General features: G+C 38.3%; 1 long non-coding RNA gene across 2 annotated transcripts in view; it reads left to right on the top strand.

The window, feature by feature from the left end:
• LOC138150917 (uncharacterized) overlaps positions 1–22,374 on the top strand; it is a 105,677-nt gene extending 83,303 nt beyond the window's left edge. Inside the window, exons 3-5 of one of the 2 annotated variants that reach the window (XR_011165683.1) lie at positions 19,773–19,943; positions 21,112–21,264; positions 21,859–22,374. This is a non-coding gene — a long non-coding RNA (uncharacterized lncRNA). Of the gene's footprint in view, positions 1–19,772; positions 19,993–21,111; positions 21,265–21,858 lie in introns of those variants that run through there. The other variant, XR_011165684.1, reaches the window with a different exon arrangement.
• Positions 22,375–24,601: the final 2,227 nt, after the last annotated feature.

Here is a 24,601-nt window from a genome sequence, read left to right as displayed (position 1 = left end):
ATTCATTCCCTTCCTCCCTTATCACCCACCCTTACTGGGAAGATAAGCAGTTCAGTATAGGTTATACATGTGTGGCTAATGCAAAACAATAACATAGTAGATATATTGTAAAAGACTGACTATATTTCCCTCCCTCCTATCCTACCTCCCACTTATTCTATTCTCTACTTTGATCCTGTCCCTTTTCAAAAGTGGGTGCTTCCAACTTCCCTCCCCCCAGCCTGCCCTCCCTTCCATCAGTCCCCCTCTCATCCCCTTCCCCCCCTACTCTCCTGGAGGGTAAGATACCTTATTTAGTGTGTATTTCATTCCCTCCTCAAGCCAAATTCAATGGGAATAAGGTTGACCCATTCCCTTTTGCCTTCTTATTCCCCTCCATTGTAACCATTTTCCCTTGCCTCTTCTATATGAGATAGTTTACTCCATTCTGTCTCTACCCATCTCCTCTCATTATATTCCTCTCTCACCTTTTAATTTCACCTTTTAAGTATCAACCCTTCCTATTAAATTGGTCCTGTGCCCTCTATCTATGTATACCTGTAAACATATATACACACATTCACATATGTATTCATATGTCCATATACCCTCATATATATATTTCTATTCCCTTCAACTACTGTTTCCCTGATAATAAGACCTATCCCGAAAATAAGCCCTCCCCTTACTGTGTAAGATTCCTCTAAAATAAGACCTCCCCCGAAAATAAGCCCTATTGAGATTGCTACTGTAGTGAAGGTGATCCCCTGTGCTACACGCTACATTATGGTACCCTCTGTATGCACCGTCCCCCCCACCCCCCGGGTGAAACACACGCCGCGCCCCGAGCTGCATCCAATCAGAGCTGCAGCAGTGAGCGCGTCATCCTGTTCTTCCCCAGTGATTTGCTTATTGAATAAAGGTACATTTTTTTGTTCACATTTACCTGTTTATTAAAATTGCTGTCAATGTTCATTAAAATAAGCCCTCCCCTGAAAATAAGCCCTCTGGTGTTTTTCTGCCCAAAAAAAATAATAAGACAGTGTCTTATTATCGGGGAAACACAGTACTGAGAAAAGTTTCATAAGTTACAATTATTGTTTTTCTATGTAGGAATGTTAATAGTTCAACTTTGATAAGTTCCTTATGGTTTCTTTTCCCTGTTTACCTTCTCATGCTTCTCTTGCTTCTTGTATCTGAATGTCAAATTTTCTATTCAACTCTGTTTTTTTCATCAAGAATGCTTGAAAGTCCTCTATTCCACTGAATTACCATATTTCCCCCTGAAAAATGATACTCAATTTTGCTCGGTAGGTGACTTTTGGTTTTAATCCCAGCTCCTTTGACCTCCGGAATATCATATTCCAAGCCCTTCAATCCCTCAGTGTAGAAGCTGCCAGATCCTGAGTTATCCTAATTGTATTTCCACAATATTCAAATTGTTTCTTCCTGGCTGCTTGTAATATTCTCTCCTTAATCTGGGAATTTCGGAACCTGGCTATAACATTCCTAGGAGTTTTCTTTTTGGGATCTTTTTCAGCAGGTGATTGGTGGATTCTTTCAATCTCTATTTTACCCTCTGGTTCTAAAACATCAGGGCAGTTTTCTTTGAGAACTTCCTGAAGGATGATTTCTAGGTTCTTACTTTGATCATGACTTTCAGGTAGTCCAATAATTTTTAAATTCTCTCTCCTGTATCTATTTTCCAGGCCAGTGGTTTTCCCCATCAGATATTTCACATTGACTTCTATTCTTTCATTTGTTTGGATCTGTTTAACAGCATCTTGATTTCTCATAAAGTCATTAGCTTCCATTTGCTCCAGTCTAATTCTGGAACAATGATTCTCCTCATTGAGTTTTTGAGATTCTTTTCCCATCTGGCATACTCGGCTTTTTAAGGCATTCTTCTCCTCATTGCCTTTTTTGAACCTCTTTTGCCATTTGAGTTAGTCTGTTTTTTAAGGTGTTATTTTCCTCAGTCAGGCTGTTGACTCTCATTTCATAATTTTCTTGCATTGTTCTCATTTCTCTTCCCAATTTTTCCTTCCCTTCTCTTATCTGCCTTTAAAGGTCCTCTATGGCTTGTAACCAGCTCGTATTTTCCTTTGAAGCTTTTGGTGCAGGAGTTCTGACTTCACTGTCTTCCTCCTGTTCTATGCTTTGCTCCTTTTTGTCCCCAAAATAGGAGTCTAATGTTGGAATCTTCTGTCTGCTTTGTTTCCTTTGCCTGGTCATGTCACCCCTCAGTCACTTGACCCCTGGGCTTTTTTGCCACAGTAGGACTCTGCCACCAGACATGGGAGCTTTCATCCAAAATGCTGGGGTTTTCTCTGCTGCTGGAGGTATTAGATGGGTGCCCTCTCTGAGGCCTCCACAAGCTCTGGCAAGCTAGATACATACCCCAGGACCTCCACCCTAGACTGCAATCCAGACCCAAGTAGGTTAAAGGAAGAGCGATTGCCCTTCAGACTAGTTGCTTAGTCCCCCTACACTCTAGAGGCCAGGAGATGAAGCTGCCACGTGGCACTGGCTGGCTGTGCCTGCGTCTCAGCAGCTTCTCCCCCTGGGGGCAAAAGCCATGCACTCCCACTTACTGGGTCCCAAAGTCCAGACTGCACTGACCTCTCACTTTGTCCTTCACATCTGTGTGTTGATAAATCTGGAAACAGCCACAGCTGCTGCTAATCTGGAGTCCCTCCTGCCAGTGGCTGGTCAGGCCCGCCCTGGGGCTAAAGCCTTGGTGTGGGGCCACCGGGTTGTCTTAATTGGGAGGCTAGCTTCTCTGTGTCATTTTGTGGGTTCTGCAGCTCCAAAGTTTGTTTAGAGTCCCCTTTTACATGGATTGGGGAAGGTGGAAGCCAGAGCCCAGCAGAGGTCCTGCTTCTACTTCGCCATCTTGACTCCTCCCCCCTCTTTTTTTTTTGAATAATGAATTTAAATAATAGAAGGAAATGCTACATTTCAGTTAGAGCTTAGTGAAAGTAAAGATGTAATATTTTTTTCCATTCAATTTAACAGACTGCCCCCACCCCCGGAATCTATCCATTTGTGATTCTTTGGACTACAAGTTAAAAACTCTTGGATTAAATTAAACTGAGTTTCCTTTTAGCTTTAGATCCATGATCTGGAGATTCTAAGTGTATGATGCTTAGTGATTTGCCTAAGGTCACACAGTCTATGTTGCTTCCTTCATGTTCTCCTGGCAATGTTGTACCAGCATTTTGAACAGAAATTTAATTTTGTGACTAAAATGTGAAATAGATGAAAAGAAATGACATTTATTGTCTAGTATTTTTCTTACCTTATTTTTTTTCCTTAGGAATCTTGCTCTTTAGTGGTCAGCTTCTTTTTTCCCCAGAGAAGAACCAGCTACCAAGAGTCCTAGGATGGAGCAGGAGTCTTGGCTCTACACCTTGATTAAAAACCTCAGTGTCTCTATTTTTCAAATGAGAAATTACGTTTATCCCTATCAACTTGAGAAATGTGAAATCCACTCCTCTTTTGAACGTCCCCATTTCTACCACTGGCATGCCAGTCACCCAGTTTTGCCTCCTCGGAGTCCTCCTCCTTCCCTCCTTCCACACATCCCAATGGTCACCAGTTCTTGGCAGTTCTTTGTCTTCATGCTCTCTTATGTATTTTCTCTCTAGCCACATAGCCACTTAGGCCACTGGTCTAGGCTTACACTGCTCCCCTCCTGGACTATTTCAATAGCCTCCTAATTGGTCTCCAGGCTTCTAGTCTCTCCCTAATCTGATCCATCCTTCACACGTCTGCTAACATGTTATTCCTAAAGCACAAGTCTGGCCATGTGTGTCCTGTGCTTAATACAATTCAATGATTCCAGTGACAGCTAATGCTGTATAGCTATAACCTATAGCCATACAGTCTGATGATTTCATTGATAGCTAATTCTAGATTAGCTCTAGGATCAAATACAAAGTCCTTTGTTTTGCACTTAAAGTCCTTTGCAACTTGGTTCCAGAAATTATGTATTACTCCTCTTCACGTATTCTATGATCTCACCAAATTGACCCTCAGCTATTCCTCATTCACGATATTCTCTCTCCCATTTCAGTGTTTTTTTTCACAGGCTCAATTCCTTCCTCACCGTTGCCTCTTGTAACATATAGTAAAAACTCATTTCAAACACCTCCTCCTACATGAGACCTTTCAGGATCCTTCTAGCTGCTAGGGCCTTCCAATTACCTAATTTGTATCTGCTTGAATTGTATATACCTATATGAGGACATTTTGTCTCTTCCTTTAGAATGTAAACTCCTCAAGGACAGTGATTTTTATTAGCTCCTAACCTGGTAGTTGGCACATAATAAGTACTTACTGATTGACTGATTGATTAAAGAAACCTATAAACACACTTCTTGCTCCTTAGGGATGAAGCTGAATAGGCCATATTTCTTTAATTGCTCAGTCACCATTTTTATATTACATTCCTATAGGACAAAAGGATTTCAAGTCCCCAGCTTGCTTATTTCAAGAAATTTTTGATACTACATAATACAAGAACCAAAAAAAAAATTGAGATGATTTTTTGGGATTGATAGGGTCTGAACCTGTATCCATTATTTTTCTATATATGATATTTTATAGTTATAATAAAATCATAAATGGATTTGGATTCAGGAGATCTAGCTTAGAATTCTGGTTCTCATACTTTTAATGCTATGTGACTGTAACAACTAATAATATTAGTTGAACTACCTACCTCACAACGAATTGTGAGGAAAGAGATTTGTAAATCTCAGTGCATTTTATATGTATAATAGATAATTATATTTACATTTATATAAAGCACTATACAAAAGTGTCCCAAAAGTCAAAGCTGAAAACGGCACTAAGACTTGTGGGATAAAGTTATAATTATATAAACAATAGGGGCTAGTAGGACTATTTGTTGCATATAAGGTTGTTCAATTCGACAAACATTAAATTGAAGTCTTCTCTGTGTGCAGGATTAGCTCTAGAGTGGGGACGATTGTTTCCAAGAACTAAAACGACTCACCCTAATCCCTCTCCTCATTCTCATAGAGCTAACAAGAGAATCAAATGAAATATAGCATGTAAAGTGCTTAATAAAATGTAAGCTATTTTTATCTGTAATGATATAGCAGTGGAAGTGAGTACTTTGTTTCAGGGGTGCTATCACTCTTACCAGTATTCAGAATATATATATTCAAATCAGAAAATAATGTGATTAATGTAACCAGTGAGGTTACATTAATGAATGGGGAAGTCAGTGGATAGAGAGGGAGCTGGCCTCAGTCATAAAGATTCTGATTTTGAGTTTTGTCTTTGCCATATACTGGCTCTATAACCCTAGGCTAAATGATTAATCTGTTTGTGTCCCAGGAAAATCTCAAAGACCAGAAATTGAGTAAAAGGCTTGATCTGTGTTGGTAGAGGGAGCTTCCTCTCATAGAGTTTTCTATGCCAATGAAATGACCAGAATGGACAGGGGTGTGCTTGTTCTGACCCAGAGGAGCCAGTTGTTAAATGTTCATTGTAAGCCTTTACACTTGGAAATAGGCAAATACTAACATCAGGGCTTGATTTATTGTTTTGTTGATTGTCTAGCCTTCAGAAAGTTTGAGATAAAATGTTAGTAATGCAGATTAAACTCATTTGCTGCTTGCTAAGTACTTACCAGCACAAGACTGGGTATAAAAAAAAAGGTAACCAGTAGTAAATTCTAAAAGGCAACTAGGAGGCATAGTGGATAGAATGTAGGACTTGGAGTCAGGAAGACCTGTATTTGAATCCTGCCTCAGATACTGGTGGTGCAAAACATGCTAAATCACCACCTTTCTTGTCTTCAGTTTCTTCATATTAAATGAGGTAATAATACCACCTAACTCCCAAATATCAAAAGCTCCTCACAAATCTTAAAGTGCTATTAAATATTAGTTATTGTTATTAAAGCTAAGGAACCAGGTCAATGTTGAGTTTGTTACATGGATAAAAAAATGGACAGAAGAGCAAAAATGGTTCCTTTCCATCACAGGCAGAAGAAGCTGAAGAAACTCAGGTGAGATTGTGTCTGATGTCAGGTTGGTAGAAGTCTTCAGGAACCTTCCAGTACAAACAAGCCTTGTCATTGCTGTAAGCTATCACCCAAGCACTACCTTCACTGGAGTTCTAGGAGAAATTCTCCAGGACATGAAGTCAGGGAACTTTGAGATCCCTAAGAAAAACTATTTTGTAAAACTGTGTTTTACGGGTCTGGAATTTAAAGTGATGCTGTTTTTTTTTTTTTATTTGCTATTTTGTATGTAATGATTCCCTCAGAGTTACCTTTCATAACAGTAATAGTAATACTAGCTAACATTTATATTGTGTTTACTATGTGTCAGGCACTGTGATAAGCACTTTACAATTGTTTTCTTATTTGATCCTCACAGCAACCCTGGGAGATAGGTGCTATTGTTATCCCCATTTTACAGATGTGGAAACTGAGGCAGACAGGTTAAATGACTTTCCCAGGGTTACACAGCTCCTATGTGTCTGAGGCCAGATTTTAACTTGGGTCTTCCTGACTGCTGGTCTGACATTTTGTCTGCTGAACTACCTAAAGGCCCATAATAATCTGTTTCTAAGTTATTTATTCTCAGATTAATTCAAGTAAAAGAATCATCTTGAATTTTTGTCTTCCCTCCAAATCACTCATCACTTCCCAGACATTGTTTCATTAATTCTCACCACGATCCAGTCTCATAGGGAGGGACTGCGTAGATTGTGACACGATATTATTATTTTCCCGATTATTGCCTTCAGTCTTAGGAGCAGAGAAATTAGAAAACTTTATTAGAGTTCCTAGGAAGGTTAGTAGTTAATTCTTGCAGAATCAAGGTCTCCTGACTCTTGCTCTTTAGCATTCACTTTTTTTTAAAGGAAAAGAAATTATTAAGGAATTGCTATAGTTACCTGGATTTATTGATTTTGTCCTCAGAGAGTTTGACATATATCCACCTTTCCTTTGCTTTGAAAGAAGAATTCAACTTAACTTTGGTCATTACTACTAGATTCCTGAAAAAAGCCTGGTTTTTAATTCCAGCTTTTATTATATGACCTGTTTTTCAAAGAATTACAAAGACTGAAGAGAAGTGGATTTAGATAATAGTCTTTGAATTTTATGACTGACTATTTTCTCCTTAGGCCTTCTCTCTAAAATGTACTTAAGGAGAAATAAAAATAAATAAATAAAAATAGTATCTTACCATGTTTGTAGCAGAAAAGCATAATATTTGAGGGAGCCATCCATTGCTTTTGTCCTTCAGTTTCCTTTCTTTTATTTGGGGGTGGGAGGAAGGCAGGGCAATTGGGGTTAAGTGACTTGCCCAAGGTCACACAGCTAATAAGTGGTAAGTGTCTGAGGCCAAATTTGAACTCAGGTCCTCCTGACTCCAGGGCCAGTGCTCTATTCATGGCTCCACCTAGCCGCCTCCAGTTTCTTTTCTACAAGGACATTTGAGGGACCTCACTACCTGATTGTAAAGGGAAAGGATACACAGATACCCCTAAAAAGCAAAGCGAAAGGTACAGAGATGACATTGTTCAAACTCTCATAAATATGGAACTATTAAAGCTTATTTTTCCATTCATGAGAAAAATCTGAAGGGAAAAGGAAGTCCTTATGTCCTATTGATGAAGAAGTAAAACCTAGACTAAGAAGCTTTTGATACTCTAATGCTGCTACTGCTAATATAAATATTGTATTATACTATAATAATATAAATATAAATAATTGGATAAACTATATTTATATGGTACTTTGTAGTTTATATAGGTCTTTACACACAATAACACCCATAAGGAAGGTAGAGCAAGTGGTGTTATTTCCCAATTTTCATATGGACAAACTGAGGCTCATCACATAGTGATTTATCTAAAAGTCACACGCTTTGTAAATGATAGACTCACAGAATCATGGAAACTCAGTGTCAGGAGGAACACTGGACATTGTCTAGCCTCCACAACAGTCTCAAAAGTAATCATCTAGCTTTCCCTTGAAAGATGCCTGTGAGAAAGAAGGCCATTACATTTTTGGATAGTTCTTGTTAGTAGGGAAGGTTTTTCTTACTTAGGATACTGCTTCTTTCATATGTGTATGTGTTTCATGTGCTTGGTGTGTGGACAACTTTGGACTATAAATTTTAGTTCTAAATCTATAATCCTATGATCTGATTCTGTGGTTGCTGAAAAGTCTAGAAAGGAGCATTTGTGTAGAAACTTGAAGAGAAACACAGTCTTTCAGATAAGACGGTTGAGACACAGAATGTTCTGTGGACAGAGAGAGCTGCCCCTCAGATGAATGTACCGAGAGAGGACCTGTTTGAAGGCAGAGCAATGACCGAGGCAGTGAGGGCTACAACACATTGTGGTCCATCCATTTATTTATATGTTTTAAAAGTTTTAAAGATTATAATTGACAAAATTATGAATAAAATAATTGGGTATTAAGGGAAAGTTATATAAGATCTGTTGGATTCATACTTGACAAAAATACGGATTTCTTGAGTTTTAAAAGCTAATTAATAATATACCTTGCTGGCCACCAGGAAGACTGACTTGAGGAATTGGAAGATAGAGAAAGCTAGAGAAGATTTGAGACCTGAGAAGAAGCTATAGGAAGGAAGGGATAGACAGAAAACAAAGCAGGAGAGTAAGTTAAGCATAGGAGGGGCCTGAGGTTTCCAGCTCAGACAACTGCTTTGTTGGGAGCTTGCTGATTGGAAGAGAAATGTTCCTTTGATGATTGCCTGGAGAAAGTCCAGATCAGCTGCTGGAAACTCATAAAAGCTGTCAGGTCTTATTACTCTCTACTGCCATCTAAAGGCTGGAGGAGGAGGAACCTCTCAAGGATATTTCTTGCTATCTCCTGGCCCCTCTGTCTTGAGAGGAAGAAACAGAAAAACAGGCTTTATATCTGTTTTGCTGTGAGAAGAGTCTTGGAGCTGATGGGACACAGCAAAATCTCCTGCTCTTTGAAGGTATTGGAAGGTTGGTAGTTCTTTGGCTTAGAGAAGTGGTATATTATTGAAAGAGTGAAACACTTGTTTTTAGCAGAAGAGAAGTGTCTTTGCCTAGCTATTGGGATCAGAAGGGGAGTAACTAGCAGAGAAAAGCTTTGTGAGGTGAGGACTGTTCCTGAAGGAACCAGCATCACCAAGTCCAGATTTTTGAGTTGCACTAGGCATATGCATTTCTACATTCATGTATCTCCCTGCTAGGTTTCTCTGGGTGCCCACTTTTCCCCATTGGTGAGTGCCCATTGCACATTGGTGGGATAGCAAGAGTGCACATTGTGACCAAGCTTTATTGTGCAGAATATATCTGGTAAAAAGACCAGATCAATGACTGGAAAAATAGCTTTTGCAACTGGGTGGCAAATGGATTGTAATTGAGATAGACCCAAGGCAGAGGGACTAATTGGTCTATTGCAATTGTCTAATTAAAAGCTATGAATAAGAATAAGCATTTATCAAAAGAAGAATAGCAAGCTATTAACTACCACATGAAAGATTATTCCAAACCACTAATAGTAAATGAAATAATAATTAAAACAATCTGAGGTTTTAATTCACAAACTGGCAAAGACAGGTACATCAACACACAGTAGGTGGAGTTCTAAATTGGTCTAACCATTTTGGAAAGCTATTTGAATTATTTTAGAAAGTAGCTAAGATATTCATACCCTTTAATCTACAGATCCCACTGCTAGGTGGTAAAAGAAAGTTCCTATGTACAGCAAAATATTCATAGTAGCACTTGTTTTTCCCAAATAATAGAGACCAGAAATAAAATTTGGAGAATGGTGTCATGTTAAGGGAATTTGAAGATCTACCCTGCCCCTTAATAGGCACATAAAGCCCTGACCCAGAGCTAATCAGGCTCCGGGCTAGGGGAGTTTCCAATTAAGTGCTGGGAAATGTGGATTCCCTAGGTCTTTGGCACTCAATCAGATGCAGAGTCTTTGTTATATATTCCTGGAGGCTGGTGTTTTGCATTGGGGGTTCACTCATGAGAAGGACCTTGCGATTTCTTGGTCAAGATATGTTCAGAGCCCCTCGACTACTCAGATATTGTCTGTGCTCCCTTTATCCAGTGATGTATGAAAAGTGTATAGCAATGTTGCTTTACTCAGACAGGTGGAGCCCCTGTCTGTTGGTCTTTATGCTCATTTCTCTGCTTGTATTTTCTCTGATGTTCAGGTTGCTGACCTTTCCTCTGAACTAATGTAATTAAAAGTAGGATTGTTAACCCCTTTTCTAGTAGTTTTTCCTTTAAAAGCAGATTGATGAACCTGTGCTAGCAGGCCATTTTGGGTGTGCTACGGTCCTTCCTATTCCAAATGGCTAAACAAATTGTGATACGTGAATGAAATAGAATATTGTAACACAGTAAGAAACAGTGAATGTGGAGATTTCAGAGAAGCTGGGAGCACAGAGAAGTGCTGTACAGCCGTGTTAATGGAAAGAACAACAACAGCAGTAACAAAACCTCTGAAAGTTGACTAATTATAATTATCAAACTTAGCTCTGGAGAAATGTTAAGAAAATATGTCTTCTACTTTTTATTGTGGGGGTAGAGGGGAGACTTTTAAATGGAATATTTTAAATACTGTCCAACTAGGCCATGGTGTTGGGTAATTCTGTTGAACTAGTTAGTTTTGAATTTTACCCCTTTTTCTTAAAAATTTTTTTTTACAAGGGACTGAGTAAGGGAAAGGGAAGGATATATTTCAGAATGAATGTGTTGTAAAAATAAAAGGCATGAAAAATCAGATAAAATTAAAATAAAAAAGTTAGTCTGTTCTAGAATATTGTGTGTAAAAACTCACCTATTCCCTTCACATTCATTCACCAAGGGTATAGTTTATTCTCATTAAAACTGAATAGTTCCCCATTTCTGCAAAGAGAAGGAGGTCAATTTTTTTTCTTTCTTTAGGGCCAACCTTGGTCATTATAGTTGTAACCACAGATTTTATTCATTCCACTCAGATTGTTGTAGTTGTTACATATCTTATTTTCTAGCTCTTCTTTCTTTCCTTTTTATCAGTAAACATATATACACACATTCACATATGTATTCATATGCCTGTATACCCTCCGATATAGACACGCACACACACACACACACACACACACACATATATATATATATATATATATATATATATATATATATATATTCCCTTCAACTATTTTCATACTGAGAAAGTTTCATCAGTTACAATTATCATTTTGCATGTAGGAAATGTTAATACTTCAACCTTGATAGGTTCCTTATGGTTTCTTTTCCCTGTTTGCCTTTTCATACTTCTCTTGTTTCTTGTATCTGAATGTCAAATTTTCTATTCAACTCTGGTTTTTTCATCAAGAATGCTTGAAAGTTCTCTATTCCACGGAATGACCATATTTTCCCCTGAAACATGATACTCAGTTTTGCTGGGTAGGTGACTCTTGGTTTTAATCCCAGCTTCTTTGACCTCTGGAATATCATATTACAAGCCCTTGATCCCTCAGAATAGAAGCTACCAGATCCTGAGTTATCCTAATTGTGTTTCCACAGTGTTCAAATTGTTTCTTCCTGGCTGCTTGTAATATTCTCTTCTTGATCTGGGAATTCCAGAACTTGGCTATAATATTCCTAGGAGTTTTCTTTTTGAGATATTTTTCAGGAGGTGATTGGTGGATTCTTTCAACCTCTATTTTGCTCTCTGGTTCTAAAACATCAGGGCAGTTTTCCTTGGCAATTCCTTGGATGATGATTTCTAGGTTCTTTTTTTGATCATGGCTTTCAGATAGTCAATAATTTTTAAATTTTCTCTCCTGGATCTATTTTCCAGGTCTGTGATTTTCCTCATGAGATATTTCACATTGCCTTCTATTCTTTCATTTGTTTGGATCTGTTTAACAGCATCTTGATTTCTCATAAAGTCATTAGTTTCCATTTGCTCCAATTTTATTCTGAAGGAATGATTCTCCTCGTTGAGCTTTTGAGATTCTTTTTCCATCTGGCAAATTTGGCTTTTTAAGGCATTCTTCTCCTCATTGCCTTTTTGAGCCTCTTTTGCCATTTGAGTTAGTCTATTTTTTAAGGTGTTATTTTCCTCAGTCAGGCTGTTGACTCTCATTTCCTAATTTTCTTGCATTGTTCTCATTTCTCTTCCCGATTTTTCCTCCACTTCTCTTATCTGCTTCTTAAGGTCCTCTATGGCTTGTAACCAGCTCATATTTTCCTTTGAAGCTTTTGGTGCAGGAGTTCTGACTTCACTGTCTTCCTCCTGTTCCATGCTTTGCTCCTTTTTGTCCCCAAAATAGGAGTCTAATGTTAGATTCTTCTGTTTGCTTTGCTTCCTTTGCCTGGTCATATTGCCACTCAATTACTTGACTTTTGGGCTTTTTCCCACAGTAGGACTCTGCTATCAGACAGGGAGCTTTCATCCAAAATGCTGGGGTTTTCTCAGCTGCCGGAGGTATTAGTTGGGTGCCCTCTCTGAAGCCTCCACACACTCTGGCACGCTGGTCACACACCCCAGCACCTCCACCCTAGACTGCAATCCAGATCCAAGCAGGTTAAAGCAAGAGTGATTACCCCTCAGACTGGTTGCTTGGTCCCTCCACAGTCTGCAGGCCAGGAGCTGAAGCTGCCATGTGTCTGGCTGCTGTGCTTCAGCCTTCAAAGCCTTCTCGCACCATGGGCAAAAACCAAAGCACTCCCAACTACTGGGTCCCAAAGTCCACACTGCACTGACCTCTCACTTTGTCCTTAGCATCTATGTGTTGATAGTTCTGGAAACGGCCACAGCTGCTGGTGATCTGTAGTCCTTCCAGCTGGTGGTTGGTCAGGCATGCCTTGGGGCTAAAACCTTGGCTTGGAGCTGGGGTTGGCTCCTAGAGTCCTGGGCTCGCTGATTCCTGCCAGCCTGCCAGGTTGTCCTCAGCAGGAGGTTAGCTCCTCTGTGTCATTTTGTGGGTTCTGTAGATCCAAAGTTTGTTCAGAGTCCCCTTTTACATGGATTGGGGTTAGTGAGAACTGGAGCCATGCGGAGGTCCTGTTTCTACTCCGCCATCTTGACCCATCATAGTTCTTAAAGCTTTCCAAGTTGTTTGTCTTTAGAGTGTTCTTGTGTAAATAATTTTCTTGGTTTTGCTTATTTCATTCTTCATATTCTTCATCATTTTACAAAGTCTTTAAGATTGTTCATTTTAATAATATTGATATCATAGAATAAATTATTCTTTTGGTTCTGCTTTATTTTGCATCAGATCATACAAATCTTTCCATATCTCTTTGAAATTTTATTCAACTCAATAAACATTTATTAAGTACCTACTATGTATCAAGCACTGTCCTAAGTGCTAGGTTCATCTGCTTCCTCATTTTAAAAAACTTTTCTTATTTTTATTTTTTGCTTTTTTTTTTTGGAGGGGGGAAGGTAGGGCAATTGGGGTTAAGTTACTTGCCCAAGGTCACATAGCTAGTTTTTGTGTTAAATGTCTGAGGCTGTATTTGAATTCAGGTCCTCCTGACTCCAGGGCTGGTGCTCCATTCACTGTGCCACCTACTGTGTTTCCCCGATAATAAGACACTGTCTTATATTTTTTGGACAGAAAAACACCAGAGGGCTTATTTTCAGGGGAGGGCTTATTTTAATGAACATTGACAGCAATTTTAATAAACAGGTAAATGTGAACAAAAAATGTACCTTTAGTCAATAATGATCATGTCATCTTCTTCAACAACATCGTCATAAGTGTCCATACCCTGAATTCCATCCTGGATGTCTTGCGCCTCCATTTCCTTCAGAAGAAGTGGACCCAATCTGTCATGTCCAGCAATATAACTCTCTTTAAATGAATATGTCTTGTCCAGGTAACCTGCTTGTAGTGCCTTGGTGACACAGCTGTCAGTAATTTTATCCCATGACTTCTTCACCCAAGTCAAGACTTCTTGCAGACAGGGCTTCACAAAGTTTCCACGCTGATTTCTTTCTATTCTATTTTCAATGTAGTCATTGACTTCCATGCGCAAATGGTCCTTGAATGGCTTGTTTATTGCAATATCAAGGGTCTGGAGATATGCAGTCATTCCTGCAGGAATCATTACTTGATCTTCTTCTTGATTACTTCTCTCTGCAAGGAAGTTCTTCATTTCTTTAGTGCGGTGAGTGCTGGCTGAATCCCAGACTATCAGACCTCTTTGGTTACCTCACATAACAAGTGGCAGCATTAAATCAACCCACTTTCTTATAACGGCTTGTGTACACCAGGCTTTTTCTGTTTCAAGAACGTAAATGCCAGATACATGTTCAATCTTATCTTTCTTGCCCTTACTGATGATTAGAGGTGTGGCTTTCTTTCCATCCAAACGAATTGCCAAAACACAGGTGACCTGTGCACTTTCATAGCCAGTGGTGGGAATGTAGGTTGACGTTGCACCCCTGTGATGAATTGTTGTTTGAGATCCTTGTCCCATAAACACTGCAGTTTCATCCATAGCAATCATATTGCAGGTTTGGTACTTGGAAATGTCGATCCTATCAATAAAGGACTTGAATGCAAGTGCACGTTTAATAACTTCAGCATCTTCCAGCTTAAACAGTGTTGTTGATCTTCTTAGGGACAGTTCATACCGTTGAAGAAACCGTCCAACTAGTGCTGTGATGCTTTGAATCCTTCTGAGAACATTTCAAACTCTGGTGCCATTGAAAGGGCAAATGCTTGAATATCAGCCCTGTGCACAACCAAGGCCTTTGCTCTCCTGTCAGCAATCCATTCACCAATGAGGATCTCCAAGTCAGGATATAAGGGCTGCCGACCTGATCCAGACCTGCGCTTTTTCCCTTTTCCCTCATCCACCTGTTGATTGAGGTTATTATAATCTGCTCTCCATTTTCTGACCATTCGAAGATCCAAAAGTTTTTCTTTACAGAAAACTGCAAGATTCTTGCCATGTGACTCCTCTACAATTGCTTTCTTATACTCAACAGTATAGCTCTTCCTTTTTGTATTCATGTCTGGGGGTCAAAACAGACAGAATAATAAAATTATGACCATCAGTCCTTCTTTTCACTCCATCATGCCCCCTGAGTTCTTCTTTTTTCCTCCATCATGCCCTTTTTATCCTCCATCATGCCCCCTCACTCCCGCTTACATACCGGGTTTTTATGTTGTCCTGCCTCAGCTCTCCTCCGTGGCACTGCTCTCAATGGCGCCAGCAAGCAAATCACTGGGGAAGAACAGGATGACGCGCTCACTTCTGCAGCTCTGATTGGATGCAGCTCGGAGCGCGGTGTGTGTTTCACCCGGAGGGGGGGGGGACGGTGCATACAGAGGGTACCGTAATGTAGCATGTAGCGCAGGGGATCGCCTTCACTACAGTAGCAATCTCAATAGGGCTTATTTTTGGGGGAGGGCTTATTTTAGAGGAATCTTACACAGTAAGGGGAGGGCTTATTTTCGGGATAGGTCTTATTATCGGGGAAACATGGTAGTTGCCCCTGCTTCCTCATTTTTTATAGCACAGTTTATTCCATCACATTCATATACCCCAATTTATTCAGTTATTCCTCAAATAATGGACATTCTCTTAGTTTCTGGTTTTTTGAAATGACAAAAAAAGCTGCTATAAATATTTGTATATATATAGGACCTTTTTATTAAAAAAAAATCTCCTTGAGTATAAGCCTAGCAGTGGTATAATTGGGCTAAAGGGCATGTACTATTTAGTTACTTTTCATGTATAATTCGAAATTGCTTTCCAGAATGGTTGTACCCATTCATAGGTCCAATAGTGTATCAGTATGCCTGTTTTCCTACAGCCCCTCCAACACTTGCCATTTTTCTTTTTTGTCATCTTTGTTACTCTGATGGGTGTAAGGTAGAACCTCAGAATTGCTTTAATGTTCATTTTTCTATTTATTGGTGACTTGAACACTTTTTCTAATGGCTGTATGTAGCCTGGGCTTCTTCTCTTGAGAATTGTCCATATTCTTAAAGTATTTTTCTATTGGGAACTGGTCCTTATTCTTACAAATTTGAATCAGTTCCATATACACACATATACATACATACTATACATATATATATATATAACACACATAAACACATATATACATAATGTGTGTATACATACATGTATGTATGTGTATGTGTAATATGAAATGTGACCTTTATCAAATAAACTTGTTGCAAAGGTTTTCCCCAGATAATTGTTTCCCTTCTGATTTTAGTTTTATTGGATTAGTTTTTTGTAGAAACTTTTACATTTGATTTAAGTAAAAATATCCATTTTATTTTCTCTGTTCCTCTGTATCCTTTGTCTGATTATGAACTTTTCTTCTATCTATAGATCTGACAGATAATTTTTCTAATGTTTCTCTAATCTGTTTATGATGTGACCTTTTATATCTAGGTCACATCCATTTGGAGTTTATCTTGATATAAGTTTGGTAAAATCTAATTTCTGTTGTCTAATTTTCTTAACAGTTTTTATTAAATAGTGATTCCTTATCCCAGGAGGTGAGGGGGTCTCTGTGTTTATCAGACATTAAGCAACTAATTTAATTTGCTTCTCTGTGTTGTATACCTAATCTGATCTGCTGATTGATTGTTTTGCATTTTTTTTAAACCAATACCAAATTGTTTTGAGAATCACTGCTTTGTAATATATTTTGAAATCTGGTATTGCTAGGGTACCTTTGTGTACACTTTTAAAATTATTTCCTTTAAGTACTTGATCTTTTTGGTCTACTTATGAATTTCATTGTTATTATTTCTCTCATTCTTTTCTCTAGTTCCATAAAATAATTCTTTGGTGTTTGATTGGTATAACCTAAAAAATAGGTACATTAATTTAAGTATTATTATTTTCATTATATTTAGTTGCCCTGCTCACGAGGAATTAGTACTTTCTCAATTATTTAGGGTTGTCTTTATTTTTGTAAACAGTGTCTTTTAGTTGCATTTATATAGTACTTGCATGTATATTTCCTGTTTTTTTAAACCTCATATTTTACTTTTTCTTTCTAGATTTTTTTCTTTTAAATATTTCTAGAGATCAGGCAATTTATTTTGTTACTGTGCTTTCCTTAGTAGTTGTATTTTTTACCTTTCTTAGTTTCTGTTGTTTGAGATATTTGAAAATCAAATAATCTGTTCAATCTATTTTTTTGAAGGGGTGCTTCAAATATCTCTTTATTGAACATCTTTCTTTTTTCATTGATGACTATGTTTGGGTTGGCAAAGCATGTCATTTTGGCTTATACCTTGGGTTCCTTTGCTTTTTGAAATATATTATTCATTTCCTTTTTCTGGTTTCTAGTGGGTCCAGAATAATTTTGTATTATTTTAATTTTCTTTCCTTTATAGTACTTGAAAGTCTTTCTCCTAGTTGCCTTCAGAATTTATGGTTGTTGTAATTGTTAAATTTAAGCACTGAGCAGGAGTACAGGGGCCTCTTAAGTGAAAAAGGGAGGAAGGGAGATTGCCCAGGGACCTAACAGGAACTTGACTTCTTGAATCCGAAGGGCTGTCAGATCAGAGCAAGCAGCATTGTGGAGAGAGTCTAGAAGAGGATTGTAGATGTCCTTCCTTCTTTTTCCTATGCCAGAACCTCAGAAAATGGAAAATGGAAATCAAAGGAAGGAAGCAGATGTAGCAGAGTATCTACAACAAACTGGGGTCCCTGGAGACCAGGAGAATTGCCTCCATCCCCTGAAGGATTCTGGCTCCTAGCCAGCCCTGACTCTTCTCAGTCAGCACCTTAGGGTATACTTGGACAGACCTAACACACCATGTACACATGCTTATGGTCAGAGAGGAGACTTGAACTGAGTTCTTCCTGACTCTGAAGTTGTCTCTTTATCCACTATTCCATATTGTCTCCCACCATTATTTTTTTCTACAAATGAATGTTTCATAGGTGTCATAAGACATGATATTATGAATCACAGAGTCTCAGCAATTTATGGTCTTCAGAGGGGAAACCTATATATGAAACTGGGATTACTTCTACTATACCTGATAAGTGGTCATTCAGCCTACACTAAGATAACATCAATGATGGGCAACTTAATACCTCCTAAGAGAGCTCATCCCACTTTTGGATAGCTGTAGTTGTGATTTTTTTCATTATGCAATGGTAAAATGACCTCTTTGCTACTTTTATACATTGGTCTCATGTCTGCCCATAAAGACCAAACCAAACAATTCTAATCTTCCCCCCTCCCATACAATAGCTCTTCCAAAACTTGGATAACCAATGTTCCCCTTAAACCTCCAGTCAACACCATCCCAATTTCATCAATTAATCTTTATCTGAATTTGTCCATCTTCACAGAGCACGCTGTAATGTCAATGCAATATTTACAGTGCCCATGATCACAATAAAGAGCATGACTATAAGTATCACATGATGTTCGATTGCAAAATATACCAGATTACCCAGGTAGAGAACAGAACTGAAACATTTATTTAGACACCAGAAAACCAAATCCCCAAACCAGTTAGCTGATTCCATTATAGTACCAAAGATATTAAGAAGCCATAATAATACTGAGAGCCACAGCATCCTTCAGCCTTCCCACAAACCAATACAAGATCAATATTTACTCAAGAGCTTATCTGACTCCTTGCCTGAGTGTTCTCTCTCCCCCACCCGTCTGACTAGCTCTGAACATGATCTTCCTGTTGGCTCTTCTTCCCTTCAGCAAAACTCCTCCTATCACAGGCTCCGTGTAACTACATTCAGCCCATCACGGGGCAGAGTTTACTTTCAAATCAGGGGAGATCTTCAAACTCTCCCCAGGTATATTAAGGGGCAGGTAAGATCTTCAAACTCCCATTCCTATTACTCATACTCAGAAGGAAGAGACAGACTTGGTACTTAGAACACTGATAGGAGTTTCAAAGCCTAGTTACTGAAAGCTTTTCAGAAGGGAAACAGGAAAAAGAAAGAGTTCTCTACATATAATGAGGACCTAGAACTCTAAACACAAGATTTAGGAAAATTTCCTATTCAGGAAGTAGACAATTACCCTTCTAGCTAAGTCTCAGTGCTATTTGCTAGGTACTTGGGTTTTTAATTACCAATTCATTAAATATTAGACTAAAACTTAAAGGGGCTGTTTATTTCTTCTGATCATTTCTGACTCCTCAAAACATTGATTCTGTAAAAAGTGATATGGTCAGATTTCTGCAGAGATGGTAGAAACTAATTTGTGTTTAAGAGAAAGTGAGCCATAACCTCATTTCTGCTCAATAGAACTTAATTTAATTCTGAGTTAAATTTCCCAGTGTTTTGAGGGAGAGAACTCTAAACCTGACAAATCAAGGAGTCTTTTTGCTTCTCATTCAGAAACTTATAAAGTAATGGGGAAAATGCATCACATGGATAAATGAAATCCAGAGACGATTCCAAATTTTCATTGTTGCCTATGTTAGTTTTAATCTCTCCATATCGAATTTATACTCTCAGGCTGGCTTCCCACAGGCACTTAGCATGCTTTCAAACCACTTCTCCCAAAAGGCTGTGTGTACATAAAAAGCAAGACCATTTTAACACAAACCAAAAAAAAAACCACATAATTGTAAAGGCCAAACTGTTACCCTCACCCGAGTTTGTCAAACTCATCCTGTTCATTCAGAACATAATGGCTGTTGTATTAATTGCTGTGTCAGATTGTCCTTATTGTTATTTTTCTTTTTTAGTCAACAATTGACTACACCACAAAATGGACTGATCCAGTGCTTTCTACCTGTTCTTTCTAGTGGAGGTATTCGTGAATAGGAGAATTACCAAGAGCCCAGAGGAAGAAGAAATAAACTACAAATTACATAATGAGCACCCAAGTAACCAAGAATTGACATCAATGAAATAACTACCATGGTGAATTGCCACAGTCACTTAGAATTCTGAGCCAATGGTAATAAAGTGTTTGAGTAAGTGAATGGATTAAAATGTAATCTAATATGTGAATCGTAAATGAAACCAAGTGAATTATTTATATAAATCACTATGTTGCCAAAATTTCCATGGGATTTCAATATGACTTCCAGTATTTCTGATGGCTACTAGTTTAAATGGGTGGAACTCCAAGTGGTCTGGGAAGAAGTTAGTTGTTCACTTGCTATATATTATAACGTTGTCTCTGGAAGGCAAATGGGATAATGGAAAGGCCTGGAGGCAGAATACTTGAGTTCCACTCTTAAATCGACAACTTTCCAATCAGTATTCTTGAGGGTATATATGCATGACCTTGGGCAAGTCATTTTATCTCAGTTTCCTCATTGGTAAAACGAGGAATTAATGCTACCACTTATCTACAAGGAAGAAATATCAACTTCAGCACATATTGTCCTTAATATCTGCTATTATGCAAAGCATCATGCTAGGACCTAGAGGAGACCCAACAATCAAAGACACTGTCCTAGTGGGCAGCCTTGAGAAGCAGCACTTTGTCTAGGCTCATTGACTTTCTATTTTGTATGAACTTGTTGATATGATGATCATGCTTCTTCTGATAGTACAGATGAATTACTGTTCTCTTTTATCATTTTCGTAAAGCTTTGCTTAGTGATGGTAGTTGGAATATCAGGGCTTTTACTTTATCAGCTCTTGCTTTCCCATGATTGTCTAAATGTGGTTTCAAGAGTGATTTTAAGCATACTCTACATATTTCACCTACCTATGGATACAGCTAATGGTTAACATAACCCAAGAAATGTTTTGATTGTGCCTTTCCCCCCATACTGTAAAAGTCAAGTTGGCAAAAACACATGAAAAAAGATTAAATTATGAACTGCATAATAAATGAATAAGGCTAAATCAGGTCCATATTTTAAAAAAGCCATATTCTTCTGGTGATGTTATGTGGTTGTGAGTCACAGAATAGCCTTTAAAGAACTTCATTTGAAGGTTACTTATAGGTAATGGAGAGATGCATAGTGGGTATGAGTAGGCTGCTAGACATTACCAACTTTGCATTGTGCAGAAGGGCTATGAAGCATATCACCAGAGAGATGCATACTTAGAAAAGAAGGTGGGCTAATCATGTTCCCAGAGTGGGGGATTTCTTTTGGAGAGTCTTCATGTTGCATTGCTGTCTAGGGTCAGGAGACATAGCTGAAGAACCTTAGAAAACTGAGTGAGCTCCCTTGTGTTGGATTTATGGGAGAACATGGATGAGATTCAGGGTATGGATGAGAAGGCACAAATGAGTTGTCATCTGCCATGTTGGAAGGAGATTGTGGATCCATTGAGGTAGGTTCAGACTCAACATTTGCCCTAAACCCCCTTGTATTTGCCTTTGTTATTTGCTTCATTGTTATATGACTCCCTTCTCCATTCATTCATGTTTGTTTATTGGACCTCTATGACCAAAAATTATATCTTCTAGAGGTGGGCTTGCAGGTGCTAAGCCTTTCAGTATTTAGGTGGGTTCTTTCTTAGACAGTAGACCATCTATTGCTAAGACTGTACTTGCAGCCTTTTCAGTCTGTGGGACCTGTCTGTTAGTTGACAAGCATTTATTAAGCACTTACTACATACCAGGAACAGTGCTAAGCACTGGCAGGGTACAGCCAGGGTTACCTCTATGTCCTGATGAGGTAACAGGGTGATACTTCGGGGGTATTCTAAATTCATGCTCCATTAAAGTACTAATACATTTTTAACAGCCTCTGTGTGAATTCTTCATATAAATACATCACACAAATACATTCATGTCATAATCAAGTCATAATCTCAGTACTCTTAAAACTGGTTCTCTTTAATAGTTGTAAGTTTCTCGGTCCATTTCTTTGTGGCAGCGCCAGCAAAGGTGTTAGTGAACTCACTCTGAATATCTTTTGACAGGTAATGAGTCTTTGGGCAGTGACCAAAGTGAAGACAGAAGAGGAAGGAAGAAGAAGGTGGAATTGCTTTGATGGGGCAGTTCTTCCTGACTGAGAAATAAGTTGGGATAAATACTAGTTGTCTCCAGGGACTACCTCTATACACAGGAGTTAGAGGGAGGAAATCTCTATAAATTGGCACATTAATTCCTGCTCCTGCCATAAGGCTGGGGACCTGTTGTCTATTCTGATAGACATGGAAGAGAGAAAAAAAAGGAGCCTAGGGAGAATCTCTGGGCATTTAAACCCTTTCTGTTCCATTTTCCTATCCTATCAGGGATTACCCAAGTTCATCCCATTCCCTTTCCCCAGAATGTACTACCTGTGTTGATTCTGCATGGAAAGGCCTCTCTACAGGAGTACTGTCCATGGTCTTGGGTAGCTCCTCCTGTTTCTTTTTTACTGGGTGGGAGGTAAGAAGGGGTGGTTTTGGTGTGGGAGACAAAGATAAGGAGACAGAGGCTTCTAAAACATAACAATTACCTATAATGATAAATAAAAGTATAATTTTAGTCTTGAGTTCCTTTCTTTTAAGGGTCTAATACATAGAATAACATGTCTGTTCTATCAGGCTAGCCCTAAACAGCAGCACAAAAATTCTATTTTGAAACTAGAAAAGACTATCTGGATCATTTTATCCATCACCTTTATTTTAAAGGTAAGAAAAGTGACATTCAGAGAGATGATTGAACATGCCAAGGTCATATGATCAGTTAGTGCTAGGGAAGTTTTCCTGCCTTCTGGTAGAGGGCTCCTTCCACTATAATGCCCTCTGGCTTTAAATCTGTGATGTTGTTGCCTTGTAATCAGTTTCATTTTAGGAAATCCTCAAGAAACAAATTTCTGACCTGTGGATGTATTCGTGGTGGTACGTTCATTCCTCCAACCTCTTAAAACCCTGAGGAAATAAACTTCCAAAGTCAATGTATTCAGAAACATATATGAATCTGTTATGACTTCATTACCAATTTTGACAGATAATTTATGTCACATGGGTGTGCATGTTCTCCACTGAAAATAAGAAATCTGCACAGAGCAGCAAAGGATGGCTTTCATGGCATTGGAGGCCATGTGTGAATCACTGACTAAGTATTCTATGCTTTGGACTTGTACCCAGAGGTCATGTTGGGGGAGTTAAATATGATCCTGAAGAATACAGGTGAATAATAATTCCATACTTAGAGTACTGAAAGCTCCAACTGCTTTTGAAATATTACTGTTTTAGATTTCCATAAAGAAATCAATGGATTACGTGGAGAATATTTAATAAGCTTGATGGAGGTCTTCAGTGCTAGGGCCTGCCCTAGGTGATTTAGAATGCATTTCATGTTGATTTTCCAAGGTTTAAGGGGGTATTAGATTCTACTCATGGAACCAAAAGTCTGTTCACTTGTTCTCTGGTTTTGAAAACTGTTTTTATCCAAGGTAGCATGTTTCACATAAAATGAATGTTAATTTCAAAGACTTTTATCATTTCTATCCCCTTCCCAAAAAAACTCTCCTAAAACACATGTACACAAAAAGAGGTAAAACAAAAGCTTCAAAACTACTCACATTGGTTCTAAACAGCTATGAGATTTTCAAAGACAAAAACCTCTGGGGAGTGAGTCTATTAAAAAAACAACCAAATCCAATTTTTGTTTTAGTATAATTTTTTGGTTGGTCAAATATTTCCATTCCTTTTTATAAAATATTCACATTGGAAGATTTTTGTTACATTTAGTAAAATATAACGATTTTAAGATTTGTGAAATGCTTTACAAATATTATTTCATTTTATCCTTATTATAACCCTGGAAGGTAGGTGCTATTATTATCCCCATTATACAGATAAGAAACTGAGGCAGACAGAAACTAAGTGACTTGCCCAGGGTCACACAGCTGGTAAGTATTTGAGGTCAAATTTGAACTCAGCTTTTCCTGACTGTAGTTTCAGTGCTATCTAGCTCCTAAAAGAACTGTGCCACCTAGCTGCCAAGTCATATATATTTACAAGATACCACATTTATTCATGGAATTCTAAATATTCCAATTTCTAAGATGAAAATGTGAGTGTTATTAATGGGTAAGACATTTTAAATCGAAAACCTCATTTAAATAAAAGCCTGTTTTGTTAGATGCATGAATATCTGAGTCAATATAACAGGCCTCTTATAAATATTTTAAGGATCCATGGTTTCATCTGTGTTAGTACTTACAGAAATGAACATAATAGATTGAGAGCTGCCCTCAAAGCAAGGAAGACTTGGGTTTGCCAACTCTAAAACGCACTGACTATGTGAACGTGGGTGAGTCATTTTAACACTCAAGGTATCTCTCTAAGTTACAGAAAAAGGGTTACCATTGGCTAGTAAGAGGGGCTTTCCGCCTCCAGGAATTCCTATACCAATGAAACCATCGTCCAGTTCCTCTTCCTTGTATTTAACTACAGTGATGCATATTATGACATTTCCAGGCTTTTATAGGCTGTCCTTCCCCTACTCCCTCCATTCATCACCTATTGGCCATCATGCTGGTGATAAGCCTCTCCGAACTTCTCTGGGTGGCCCTCAGACAATACTTAGAGACCACCCCACTCCAAAAGCAGAACAGTGGCCTTACATTTCTCTTAATGAAGAGGAAGAGTTTAAAATCCCTTTCCTTTTTTTAAAAAAGGGTGCTCATATGAATGATAAATCCTATTTATGAAATAATTTACATCCCTA

The sequence above is a fragment of the Petaurus breviceps genome, unplaced genomic scaffold, assembly GCF_028583685.1.
Source record: "Petaurus breviceps papuanus isolate PSGF00001 unplaced genomic scaffold, PetGlider_PUasm1.0 90895, whole genome shotgun sequence".
NCBI lineage: Eukaryota > Metazoa > Chordata > Mammalia > Diprotodontia > Petauridae > Petaurus > Petaurus breviceps.
This window is presented reverse-complemented; position numbering and strand designations above follow the sequence as displayed.